The sequence below is a fragment of the Nicotiana tomentosiformis genome, chromosome 3 (assembly GCF_000390325.3).
Source record: "Nicotiana tomentosiformis chromosome 3, ASM39032v3, whole genome shotgun sequence".
Lineage (NCBI taxonomy): Eukaryota > Viridiplantae > Streptophyta > Magnoliopsida > Solanales > Solanaceae > Nicotiana > Nicotiana tomentosiformis.
Genome location: NC_090814.1, coordinates 31118548 through 31131529, shown reverse-complemented (window position 1 = coordinate 31131529; position 12982 = coordinate 31118548). Strand labels below are relative to the sequence as shown.

General features: G+C 33.7%; 1 long non-coding RNA gene and 1 pseudogene across 2 annotated transcripts; both read right to left on the bottom strand.

Moving 5' to 3' along the window:
• Nucleotides 1-3816: 3816 nt before the first annotated feature.
• LOC104110777 (purple acid phosphatase 2-like) lies at nt 3817-7071 on the bottom strand (annotated as a pseudogene).
• A 1759-nt stretch (nt 7072-8830) lies between these two features.
• LOC104110775 (uncharacterized) lies at nt 8831-12108 on the bottom strand. 2 transcript variants are annotated; one of them, XR_689539.4, is made up of 3 exons: nt 11896-12108; nt 10056-10248; nt 8831-9115 (listed from the first exon to the last, which is right to left on the bottom strand). It is a non-coding gene; the product is annotated as an uncharacterized lncRNA (long non-coding RNA). The 2 variants fall into 2 exon arrangements; XR_689540.4 differs by having other exon boundaries at nt 10137-10248.
• Between the last annotated feature and the right edge of the window lie 874 nt (nt 12109-12982).

The following is a 12982-nucleotide window of genomic DNA, read 5'->3' as shown; positions in this document are numbered from 1 at the left end:
AATGGGCGCGATCAAATAGAATGTCCCGTAAATTTTACGGGTGAACCTCCTCATTTAAAAGATAAAGTTGTTAGATATGAAACACTTTTATTTATATAATTATGAATGTAACATGTCCTTTTTATGCATGAAAAATTCTCTTTCCTTTCCAAGCATGTGGAAATATATTCATAATGTGTGTCTTTGAAATTCGAACCCAAGATTTGTACAAGCAAGCATAAACATAGATATTACATATGTGTAATCTAGACAATGATTTGATTACAGAGATTAGAAGCATTAACCTCTCGAAATATTGCACAACTCGTTCACATGGAAGAATCCAGGACTGCAGTGTTATGTTATGTTCCTAGCAAGCCTTGGACGAAAAATACTTGTGTGGCTAATATTACTACTTTAAAGAGTAAGTTATTGGGTGAAAATGATCCTCTATTTGTAGACCACAAAATTAAGCAAAAACAGAGCCCCAAAAACATGTAGGATTATGCTATGGTAATAGAATCCTAAACCAACTCAAATAGAAAACTTTTCTCCCAAGCAACTTCTTTCCCAAGTCTGTCAAGGCTTTTACTAGGTATAGCAGGTTAGGAAAGGCAATAGGGCAGGACGGGGCGGGTTAAGTCTTCCCCTGCCAAAATTTTGCCCCTCCTCGTTTAACTCTCTGTCCTATTTAGACCTCGCCTCGCCCTGCCCCATCCCGCCCTGCTAATCTTATTCTTTTACTGTTTTCTTTATTTTTTTTTAATATCAAAATAAAATATTTTCCCGATTCATTTATAATTAAGCAAAACAAAGTATTATATTTATGTTCACAAATACGTCTCTGAACTATCAACTTGTTAGATCTATATGATTTTTAAAGTTACATGTGAGGCCCATTTACGACTAATTATTAAGTCCCCTTGGTGATAAATGCTTAATGACATTATTAGTTGCATGCAATAATTTTAGAATGAAATGTTACAATTTCATATTCATTTGAAATGTTTGTTTTTAACAGGGAGTACAATTTATTTTGCTTAAATGTAAAACCAGTAAAAGCAACCCAAATACTGAAAATAGGTTACACTATTAAGTATTAACATTGTATGTTTTTACCATAAATTAGATGGAAGATAAGTTGAAGTCATGTTCTTTCTTTTAATTTTTTTGTCTCCTTTTCAAACAATATTCAGATTTAATATTATCTTTATTCAACGTCATTGTTTGGTATCGTAAAAATAGCCATTCGATCTTCATTTAAGTGTTAGTATGTAATACGAGGAGAGCTAATTGTAATTTTAGAAAATTAGAAAGAAGCTATTATAATTTACAAAAACTATTTCATTGACTCTTAAATTATCAGTTTCTTTCCTTTCATAGTATCAACAGGAATATCTGAATGTGCTGCGGCCAGTTTTAAGGATAAAAGAGAAGCATCACAAGAGGAATGGATGACCTATAACTGCCCTGCCCTATTAAGAATTTTCAAAACTTAAATTTTGCCCTGCCCTGCCGCCCTATTTAGATGTTAACTTGCCCTGCCCTGTTAAGTGTTTGTCGTGCCCGGTCCCTCTCCCGCCCTGCCCCATTGTCATCCCTATAATAGTGACCACAGAACAAATAAGAGGCTACCAATTATAGTATTGTAATTCAAAATTTTGGAGTGAATTAAATCCTACTATAATTAATCACAGTTTATTCCACTAAAAAACTGCAATTGAACTCCTCAATATGAATTTCGAAAATTCGCCAACACTTATTTTAACAATATCCCAGAGTTCTAAATCTTCGCTTTCCAGAAAGTCTCGCATTCTTTCTTTCCACCATCCATAGTACTTTCCATTGAATAATGGTGGCCTTATGGTTGATTGTCCTTCTTGAACGCTTGGATGTGCAACCATCTCGAATCCTTTCAAGGTGTTAGCCTCCAGTTAAAAGAACCTGCTCTGATTATTATTTTAGGATGCACCTAGATACAAGAGGGGGTGAATTGTGTCATATCCAATTTTCGCGTGCCAAATAACCTCGTTCTTTGACAGAACTACTTTGACACAAAACTGAAAGTGATGTGCGGAAATATAAATAACACATCAATTTTACATGGAAAACTCTTTGCTCAAGGGAGTAAAAAATCACGACCTACCCTTGTCGGATTTGCCCTCAAAACTTCACAAACTTCAAAGAAAAATTTTAGGTTACAACTCAATAACCAAGGAGACTAACTCTACTACCCTACCCCAACAATCAACCTAATTATAGCTAAGCTTTAGGTTACAACTCTATAACCAAGGAGACTAACTCCAGTACCCTTCCCCTGCAATTAACTCAATTGTAGCTAACCCTTTCTAAACTAACTCTAGCTTAGAAAGCGAAACAAAACATTTTGGAATTTGATCACCTACATTTACACTTCTCAAAAGTAAAATAGGTTACAATTTAAGAACAATTGACTCAACCTAAACAACTAAAGAACTTCCGCAGTTTCGTCTTCTTGACCTGATTCTTCAGTTGAATAGTTTGAATTCTTGAAAGCACCTTCTTGCTATGAATGTTATTTTCTTTGGATGATTCTCCGTAATTTTGTGAAATAGCATTAGCTTCAATAGTAGCAAGGTGCTGCTTTCTATAAGCATGAGGTTGGACGAAATCCTTCTCCAATTTATGCTCCAAAACCTAAAAGAAATCAGTTGAGAAAAAGAATCCTTTAGGATTTGGTTTCCTTATTTATTTCCAACTCCTCAAACCTTTTCTTTTAATGCAAGTACTTCCATAATTATTGAATACTTTTCGACACGAATTCTTCCAGCAAATATTTTCCTTGTATCACACAAATTTAATTCTTTAAGGAATCCGACTTGCATTATGAATTGACTTCCCTTAAAAGAGTCCTTCACATGCTTTTCCTTTCCATGCAAGTATTCTCATATTTAATGAATCCTTGTTGACCACGAATTTCTCTGATTATTACCATACTTTCAGCCCACGAAATAATTTTTTTCAAGGAAACCAAATTGCAATAAAATTTCATCTCAACCGACTTGCACTAGGAATAAGCTTCTAGCTTTTGATCAGCGTTTTCAAGGGATCTGGTTCTGTCGATAGTATGACACATCTACAAACTCTGTATATCAGAACAACACATATCTTCACGACATATGGTTCGTTGTCAGCTGTTGGTTCATTGTAGAAACCACTTTTAAGCACATATTCTTTAGACATCTGCTTCAAGGGACCTGGTTCCTTCATTGACAACATAACATATGTGTACACCAGTTCAGTAGCCTAGTAGCATGTTCATGAAACCTGATTCTCAAATACGGGTTGTTAATGGGGCAGAATATTCCATTAGATAACCTAATATTTTGAAAATTGGAATGATATGGGTCTAAATAGAGTGAAATGGATTGTGAAGATTCATAAGGTACGGCTTATTTGTTGATTGTTGTTGATTTTACTACCTTGAGCATTCGAAACTTTGGCAGCCATCTTTATTTCAGGGTATATAAATGTCTCACACAGTAAATTCATGTGTTTTCCTAAAATGTATCTTCTATTCTTTTTCCAGAAAAAAAAGACTACTAAAAAGTAGTATCTTCTGTAAGTGAAATTTTATTTGTTGGCAAAGTTCAGATTAAGAGGTAACAAGTTGAATTTTGTAAGATTAGATTAAATATTTAGAGATTACATGAAAGTATTATAAATCATAATTTTATACTTTGTTAAAATAAAGAAAAACAATTACTTGACTCATGAAACAATACCAGTGTCATTCCTTTTTGAATGAAGGAATACCAAGGAGTTGACTAGACTAAAAAAAGAAGAACATGACTAACTTGGAGCTGATTTCAATGGGTGATTGCATGACATCGGTGATTAAGAAACATTATTGACTACAGATCCAGAATTAGAATTACACAAGGCAGGAAAAAAAGAAAGAAAAAACTATTCCTTTACAGGAGGATCATGATTTGGCTGTTGTAGGATCATCAACTGGATGCCAAAAACGATTATAAAGCCACAACTTATCAGCTTCCACAGCATATCCTTCTTGATTACGATGCCAACTATAATAAGCATGAGTTCTATTCTTGATATCAAGAGTAGCATGACCAAAACTAGCCTCTCGAAATGCAGAGTACTCTGGCTGTGGCTGTCATGCTGAAAAAGGTGTTAAAAAAAATATCTATCAGTAATCTGTCACTGATGCAACTAGAACAGATGAAAACCGTTTGCTCGTAGTTTTCGTAGTTGCAAGAATTTCTTTTTTCGGATGTCAATTGGTGTTCAGTGTACCTACCGCGTATCTAGTTTATGCTTTATATGAATATCTCAATGTTCAAGATTACATTAAAGAACGAGGGGATTCGAGTTGGATCAATCTTACCTATTGGCTAGGCCTTCAATATTTCCACCATCACCAATTGTTATGTATATAGGGGCAGACTGATCACGAACTGGAGTGCATTTTCCATTAACAATGTTGTAAGCCACATTGGATACGCGTTCCTGAAAAACAAAACAAAGTAAACCTTTTGTATGACAGATATCACTATACTTTAGCTGCATAATATTGGTGCATGACATACCGATCTCTCATAAGCATGAACATGACCTGCAAAAACAACATCAACTTTGTACTTCACAAACTATGGCTCATACATTACTCTCATGGTCTCCCCTTCCGTATAGTGATAGTTGTAGCTGTTACACCACGGCGAATGCAATAGAACAATCAGCCATGGTGTCTCGCTCCTGTTAACTTTCGGTAGCTCTTCATAAAGCCATTGATATTGTGGAGTGTACATGCCTATAATCGAGAACACGAAGAAAACTTCATATAAAAGAATTGGATATTTAATTGCTTCTGCTATTAAAAGGAAATGAACTCATACTTTTTAGGAACCAAAGCAAAATGCTAACAAAAATTATGACCTCACTAAAATGCTAAAATAACACCACTCATTTAATCTAATAAAAGACCTACTTCCTGGACTCATGTTAGAAGAACAATTCTTCAAGAGTGAAAAGGCACAAGATCTTGAATATATTTTCTGGCCAAATATAACAACAATGTCTGTACTATATGCAGCATGTTTATCTTCCAACACCATAATCAGCCATAGAATCTTAAATAGCTAAAGTAAACAGACATTGCACTGTTCATAAGTATGTATGACAATAATCTGTGAAATGTCAATACTCTTACCATAAGCTGAATATGAGGACAAAACTATGATGTATGCTGATGCTCTCTTGATTGAATACCAAAAGGGAGTTGTACTGTTTGATGATTTATAAGGGACACGATATCGATGAGTATAGGGCTTAAATGGTTTTGTTTCCCCCTGCAGAAAAGTCACCAACATATTTGTTAGAATTTCCCTGTAAAATCATAAAGGTAAAACGTCCAAGAGCACCTGAAATCCACTTCAAGTTAAAGAAAATTGAATTTGCATGACTCACAATTTCAGGAGCAAAATCTATCTCATGATTCCCTGTTGTCCATATCCAAGGTTGATAAGCAACACTTCTCTCTACAAACCTTCCCCATGTATCCCATCTTGTGTTGTCATGATTAGGATAGTTATCTGCATAAGATAAGTCGCCAACAAACAACACTGTCTGCCCCTTGATTGGATTTAATTCATAATGTGTGAGTGTCCTATTTGAATCAAAACTCTGACCAAGATCCCCTGTAAGATAAATGCAGCTTAGATTGGGAAAAAGCCATAGAAATGGCAGGAACAAAGTTATTTTTTTGTTACATGGTTGAACCTCTTTTTTTGTCCTTATCATTTTTCCATGAACTATCAATGCACAATGAAATTGATACTAAACCAGGTTCAGGATTTGGATTTTGAAGCATAGTTTGTGAATAATACTCATGTAACAAAGTTCATTCACCAAAGTTAATTTAGTACTATCACTCAATCCTAGATACCGAGTATAGATGATATTATATGCTTCTCCCTCATTTTAATTAGTACCCTTGAGAAAGCACAGTGAACCTCAAAATCACCACTGAAGGATTAAAAGAAGCCGAAATTGCAGTGCTAACATAATTAGCTCAAAAAGAATTAAATTGTAGAGCAATAGTTTGGTTGAAATGGTTACCTTTAAGTCCAAAAGTATAAGGAACATCAGGGCCAACTTGTGGAGGAGTCACAAACCAAAAGGTTCTTGGATTATGACCGATCCCCACCTCATAGTAATATTTGGTATTGCACTGCAAAATGTTGTGTTTATACCGTTACAAAAGGTAGATATGATGTATGCTATATAACAATGGCACGATGCGGCAATGGAGAATAACTAAATGTAGAAACCAAAGTTATTCCCTAAGATTTAAGATTGGAAGAAAGAAAGAAGGTTTGATTCACCTTCAAATGCTTAATAATGCAGTGGTGGATGTAACCAGAAGTATAATTGTAGAATCTGTAGGTAGTAACAGTTCCCTTGGCCTTATTCTTTTGCTTGCTGTTGTTACTCCAGTATAAAACTGTACTTGAACCAGGTTCATCCATTGTCACCCATGAGACAATCATTGCTTTCCCCACATGATCACCTTGTGTTATGTGAACCTTAACAAAATAACCCAACAAAATCAATATAAAATAAGTAAAGTACTAAATTCCATTAATAATAAGAAGAAGAAAAAAAAGCTAGCAAAACCAGCAAATATAATAGAAAAAGGGGCATTTCCCATCCATTTAATTAAGTAGGCAAACATGAAAAATGCATTTCCAGCATTCAACAGCTCATAGCAAGCTCTAACTCAAATCTTCAGGAAACCTGCCTTCGACTCAAATACGGACATTGTTGCAAACCAACTGGCTCCCATTCAATGAAAAGTACAAGACATGAAAAAACGCAAAGAGATGGAGACATTGAAATAACCTGCTGAGGTGCATTATAGCCAGGAGGCACACTAAAGACATCACTGTCCATAGGCATATCAAGGGTCTTCTCAACTTTCCTAACAAAACTGCTTGTAGTTCCACCTCTACATAAAATGGGAGCACTGATTATCAAACCCAAAACTGCAAGAATAAAACTTGTTCTTGGCACACCCATTTTTGTTCTGTACAACAACAACTCTCTGTTTAACACTAGTGACGGTATCATTCCCTCGCCTATATATATGCGATTTTGGCAAGTGTTAATCTACCAGATTATGGGTATAAGCTACTAAAATTACGGGGAATATTCTAGTTTGTGAATGTGTCAAGCGGTTTCAGTATTCTACGCTTTCGCTTGGCGTTTTTATCTTTCCTTTAACACGAGTACGAGTGGGAAATCGACGAAGAAGGACTAGAATTACAAGACTTGCTAATTATAAGTCACGGGAAAATTGCTTCCTTTTCATTTATGAATGGGCCCCTACGCAGATACTAATAAGTCATTTAGAAAAAAGTTTGAAAATGGTGTGAAAACTGTTATTTCAATTAAAATATTTTTTATATAAGTAGTTTAATATTTTATTGATATTTGTAAATATTAATGGCCAAACTAGTATCCGCAAATACTGAAATACTTATTTATGGCCAAATGAGATCTTTTCCATTTCACACAACCAATGGTCTGAAATAAAAAGTTTTTTCTTTCTCTAGCATCCTTACGTGACTTCGAAACAAATAATTTTATATATTTTTTCCGTTTTATTTTATGTAATCCCAGAGTTTAAGGAATTATGGAAAACTTATGCAAGTCAGATATATTCAAAGTTTTAAAAGTATCCTTTAAATAAGTGTTGGGTGAAGGGTCAAATGGTTTGGTAATTCCTCATGAGGGGATGAATCGAGAGAAATTTGAATCAGAGCTTTGGATTTTTGTTCATCCTTTGCCGTAATAATATCTCGGGGTGAGAATTTCATATGTCTTATCATTTTAAATGAACTAGTTTCTCGGCACGTGTGTTGCACGTGTATGCTGAATCATGTAATATACGATTTTGCAAAATAGTATCAATATTATTGAAATAAAGTTTTGTAAAGGTTTACACATGAAAGAATAAGCATAAGTTTTGTGAATGATCAATGTGGATCGTTATTTGGTAGCTTATATGTCAAAATAAAAATGATTGGATATTGAACAATCAAAGTTTATTTTGATACTTATATTTTTCTTTTACTTATTTTTATTTTATAAGGTATAAACATGTAATGAAACGTATCTTACTTAAGGCTTCCTTTCATCTATTTTCATTGCTATGTCATAATCGAAACTCCTCATCGATATTGATAGCCGTCTCGAAAGTGCAACAATCTCTATAAAAGATTACCAATCCTTAATTTTTTGAGGAATTTGATCTTTTTGACATTTCGAAGTAGAAGGGGATAAGATCCTTGCCGAATCGAAGTTATTCATTTTATTCGTTACTGGATCCCCTACTATTACTATTCAAGACGAAAAGAGGATTGAATCGCATACGGAAAGATCATGGGGCTAAGGCGGAGGCATTATTGGGGGAGACGAACACTACAAGAAAAAAGGCCTTTAGCGAGGGAAAATTCGGTCGCTACAAGTCCAAGTCCAGTCGTTATTGATTATTTACGACCAAATAAATTATGATCGTCACCGGTCGTTAAAAGCTCCGACGTTAATAGTACACGACCGGATTGGAATCCGGTCGTTAAAAACCTTTTAGCGACGACAATAAATCCAGTCGTTATTCCTCTTTTTAGAGGCTGAATTTCCCTTCGCTAATTGTTATTTTTTGGTCACTAAAACATCAGTAACGGAAACAAACTCAGCCTTTGTAAGTGCTCTTAGCGACCAGAATCTTTTTCATTAATTGTATAAATAACGACAACTAATATTGTGACATCCACACAGATATCCAAACACATACAAAAAGTCAATACTCATATAAACATCATTGTTGATTACAAAAGATTAGAATATCACATTACCAAAAATATACTTATCTAAATTGTACTAACATTATTTTATTCAACTCCTAAAAAAAGAAAAAATAGAACTATAGCATATACAAACAGCAATATCTTTAAAAAATCCTTCGCAAAACAAAGTGGGTTCCTCTTGTACTTCAATTTATTCTTTAACATTTCTCATCTGCTTCAACTCGCTCTACACTATCTTCAAGAAAGCTTCATGTCTTCAAATTCTTGATCTGTTAAAAGAAAAAGTGTATGTTACTGCATTACTTCAACAATTAGGAAAAAGATTAAAAAGGTGTTGCATCAATTTACTTGTGGAAGCATTGACATTGCATGAAACTTTAGTCATGCAGAAACATACAGGAGTAGAGTATTGTGCAGAAATACAAAATGACGTGCAGAAATACCGAATGTTGTGCAGAGATGAAGAACGATTTACAGAAATGCATAAAATTGTGCAAAAATACTAAAATGCAGAAATGCTATCCAGAAATGCAATAACACTGTAGAAATGACAAATGCTATCACTTGATAAATAATAAGTAGAGAGTCTAAGAGTGAATTAGGGATTACTATTGACAATCTACCACAAATGGAATTTACTTTAGGAAGAAAAAACTTCAGTGGTAAGAGTACGAAAGCTTTGTCTCTCTTGGGAACCATAGCTCACAGTAAGATATCAATGACAAAATTCTTTCCCTTCTTTTTGCTGAAAATGCTGGCATTTACAAAAAGTTCTTTCCCTTTGTCCATAAGATCATCTTCCATTATTTTCTCAAGGCTTATAATGTTTGTAGTTCTGAGATTGATTGGAGTTGGAATCTAATTTACAAGTTTAGAATGGACTACAATGTAAAGTTTATAGGAGTAATATTAAATGGAAGATTAACAAAGATATGATCAGGGACCTTAATAGTCAGAGATAGGAAAGAAATAGTCAGAGTGCAAATGATATAGGAAAAACTTATAGTTGGACATAATATCACTTCATGGATGTCATTAAATAGGAGAAATTACAGAAAAAGACTTTAATTGTAACCCATGGATAAGGATTCATGCTAGTGTCTTTCACTTTGGATAGCTAATGAAAAAAACCTATCAACTACACCTATATATTAATGCAAGCATTTAACATTCTTGAACTGATAGTGAAACAGAATAAAAAAGACATACCTGAAATGGTATTTATCCTCACAAACAACAATCACGAAGTAAAAATGGTGAACTAATGTCTGCACGAATAACAACTACTACCTCCTGGGAGTGTTGAGCATCGACTGCAAAGAAATTCAAGCAACTTGTGCCTCATGGGAATGTTGAGCAACTTCTGCCTTCTTCACCTTCACTTCTTGATATGAGCTGATAGCTATACTCAATGCAGATAAATTGTTAAACAAGTGAAGCAACAAAAGAACAAAAAATAAACCATCTTCTCTAAGAACTCACCAACACAGAAAAAATAATTTCCTTTTAAGAGGAGAAAAAAAGAACATATTGAGAGAGGTAGAATAAAAATACTGTTATACCGAATTAATTATTATTTTGAGCTTTTCATCACAAAGTAAGCAAGAATGAAGATGTGATTTACTTCACAAATAAAAGCACATAATTTTAGAGGAGGTAATTTATTGTTAGGGAAGTAGTGTGAAACATGCAACCGCTTTACTTGTTACTTGTTACTCGAAACATGTGATATTCAGTTGATATCTTTATTGCAAGCTGTATCAAGAGAAATTAATGTTCTTATTATGTGTTTAGTAAGTTAAAAAAACAAGATGCTAAAAGATCACGTCTCTAAGCGAATCTTAGATGTAGTCCCTTTATACTTAAACCAATATTATTACCAAAAGATTTAAATTATATATGTACTAATATGAAAAAAAAACACATACCAAAAGTATTCTTATATCATGTACATAGACTCCGAGTGGATCTAAATGAGTATATAAAATTTATATATCTCTAATTAGTTTAGAATTAAAAAGTAATTAGCTTTTTTTCTCATATTTCTATCCTTAGTGCTGGCCTAAAAGATATTCCCTGCCAAAATCTCATCCACATTCAATGCAAGAGACTTTAAAAATATCCAATGAAAAGGATACCATGAAGGTAAAATTCCAACAATACTCAAGGGTGCACTCACCAGAAGACTTCTTAGTTTACATTCCAGTTATTGTAGTTAATTTAATAAGAACACAGACTCAGACTCAACACTAGGTTTACAATTAGAAAATAAATGTTACAGTCACACTCAAAAATGGTTAAAGTGTATAGGTTAGTAGGACAACAAGCATTTCTCATTCTGCTGCACCTAGAAGCAATGAATTCTTTAGACTCATGAAATATTTGTGAGCACTTGTAACTTAGATCACCTATTCTGTCCTGGCTTTTCATTAACTAGCTTCCTCAACGTTAGATTGTATTAAGTACCATCAATTTACTCTTTGATATACCTAGTTAAATTCATCCAGCACTTAGACGCATCGTTTGAAAACTCAAAGTTCATATATTGATATTAGATCTTCAAGTAATGACAAGAGCTTTATAGAAATGTAAAGTCCCCTGTATTTTAGTTCATCCAACTAGTGATAATTCTTTAAAAAATCATTATGTCTTCATGGTTATATCCTTAGTCATATTTGCAGCGAAAAGCTCAAAGATAAAGACCAATTTATAGAAAAACTACATGAAAAGGAAAAAAAGATCACCCCTTACTATATTTATACCTATTTCTCCTTCACCTCATATACCAAATAAAGGTCTATACTTAGGTCAATAAACAACAAAAATTAAAGAAAACTACAACTCTGGGCAGGTTTAATCCAGCATAACTAGACATTGAAAAAGATAGTATTGGGAAACATTAATATTCTAAGAAGAAATCCAAATTACTTGACAAACACTAAGAAAAGCAGAACAATACCATCAAACCGAGATACCATTGGACAATAAAAGAATACCCAATTCCACTCAATAGTTACATGGCAGGTTTAGGGATTTGGTATAAACTTACCTTGATAAGAAGAAAATTCTTAGACGAGCAGTCGATGATAATGGAGGAGACGGGCTGTATTTTTACTTCGAAGAAGTTTACTCCAAGATGGGCAATCGGAGGAGATGGCGCAGGTGGTGAGCAGTTTTCTTCATTCTTCCAATTGAAACAAGCATTTTTTGATCCAAGATTAGGGATTTTCTTTTGAGGGTTGGGTGGTTGGGTTTGGTTGCGCGTAAGAAAAGAGGGAAAAAGTTTGTGCTTGTTTTTATTTAATAAATTACTTTTAACGACGAAATATTATACTTTTAAGGATAAAATAGTTTCCCCTTGTTAATGTTGAGATTAAAAATTGACTTTAACGTCTTGAAAAAAGTTGGCCGCTATAAGTTCACGTATAACGACCGGATTCATGTCCCTTCGTTAAGAAATTATCGTTAAAAATCAAGTTTCTTGTAGTGGAAGTATTAAATTGGAGTTTTTCTCTGAACCTTGATGGAAAATCATAGATTTCTGATAGGAAAGAAAAAGTCTAATTACTAAAAAAAATTCATATACACGAGCGTGCGTGGTAAAATCTTTGATCGTACATACACTGGACTTTCAATTGAGCTGATCGCCGTATATGGTTCGAGGAGGTATATAAATCCTCTGTTTAGCTAGAGAAAGTCTTCTGGCCATCGTCTTACCTCGTGCTGACGGAACCTTCTCACATAATTGGCCATGTGAGAATACATGTTGACATACATACAATCCACCATTAGAGATTATTTGATCATGTGCTTAGTTTATCGTTATTGCAAAACGTAAACATACAAAAAAATTATTTTTCGGATGAGTTTGAAAGAATATCTTTCATTATATTAGGAGAGAAAATTGAATTCTTAGAATAATTTAGTAGCAAATTCACTCGTTGTAATTTTTGCATGTAGGAAATCGTTTTTTTTCCTTCTAAATTCACCATCATTTTCAGTAAAATCTGCCCATAAAGTAATAGTTATTTGATCATATCTATAATTCAAAATTAGAAATTTCATCAACTTATTATCCATATCGTATGTTAATGATTTTTTTCAATGAAACTCGTGTGATTTTAACTTACTTTCAT